Genomic DNA, 1,765 nt, shown 5'->3' on the forward strand with positions numbered 1-1,765 from the left:
TCACCCACCACTGCTCTGACATCTTCTCCTCCAACATAGTCGTGAAGTTCGCCGACGAAACCATTGTTCTGGACCCTTTAAGGACATCAATGGAAACCACAGAGAGCAGGATCATCAGGTGGTCCCCTGGTGTTCCAGCAAGAACGTTGCCCAGCAAGACCAAGTAGGTCACAGGAGACTACATGAGTTGCAGGAGGACTCAGATGCTCTCAGGGGGAGCAGGTGGACAACAAGTTCTTGGGCAATAACATCCCTAACTTGACCTTTAGCTCTTTATACTTGATAAAGGAGGAACAAAGATGGACGTTCATAAGAACCTAATGACAATTAACAAATATTTACAGTGTTTGTGTTTTCTTCTTGCTGCAACACCAGAGTCAAGTACTGGACAATACTACACATATATCCTTGTTACTACACTATCACAACACCAGAGTCAAGTACTCGACAATACTACACATATATTCTTGTTACTACACTATCACAACACCAGAGTAAAGTACTCGACAATACTACACATATATACTTGTTACTATACTATCACAACACCAGAGTAAAGTACTGACAATACTACACATATATACTTGTTACTACACTATCACAACACCAGAGTAAAGTACTGGACAATACTACACACATATACTTGTTACTACACTATCACAACACCAGAGTAAAGTACTCGACAATACTACACATATATACTTGTTACTACACTATCACAACACCAGAGTAAAGTACTCGACAATACTACACATATATTCTTGTTACTACAATATCACAACACCAGAGTAAAGTACTCGACAATACTACACATATATACTTGTTACTATACTATCACAACACCAGAGTCAAGTACTGGACAATACTACACATATATACTTGTTACTACACTATCACAACACCAGAGTAAAGTACTCGACAATACTACACATATATACTTGTTACTATACTATCACAACACCAGAGTAAAGTACTGACAATACTACACATATATACTTGTTACTACACTATCACAACACCAGAGTCAAGTACTGGACAATACTACACATATATACTTGTTACTACACTATCACAACACCAGAGTAAAGTACTCGACAATACTACACATATATACTTGTTACTATACTATCACAACACCAGAGTAAAGTACTGACAATACTACACATATATACTTGTTACTACACTATCACAACACCAGAGTAAAGTACTCGACAATACTACACATATATTCTTGTTACTACAATATCACAACACCAGAGTAAAGTACTCGACAATACTACACATATATACTTGTTACTATACTATCACAACACCAGAGTCAAGTACTGGACAATACTACACATATATACTTGTTACTACACTATCACAACACCAGAGTAAAGTACTCGACAATACTACACATATATACTTGTTACTATACTATCACAACACCAGAGTAAAGTACTGACAATACTACACATATATACTTGTTACTATACTATCACAACACCAGAGTAAAGTACTGACAATACTACACATATATACTTGTTACTACACTATCACAACACCAGAGTAAAGTACTCGACAATACTACACATATATTCTTGTTACTACAATATCACAACACCAGAGTAAAGTACTCGACAATACTACACATATATACTTGTTATTATACTATCACAACACCAGAGTCAAGTACTGGACAATACTACACATATATACTTGTTACTACACTATCACAACACCAGAGTCAAGTACTGGACAATACTACACATATATACTTGTT

This window comes from Callionymus lyra, chromosome 8 (genome assembly GCF_982586985.1).
Source record: "Callionymus lyra chromosome 8, fCalLyr1.hap1.1, whole genome shotgun sequence".
Lineage (NCBI taxonomy): Eukaryota > Metazoa > Chordata > Actinopteri > Syngnathiformes > Callionymidae > Callionymus > Callionymus lyra.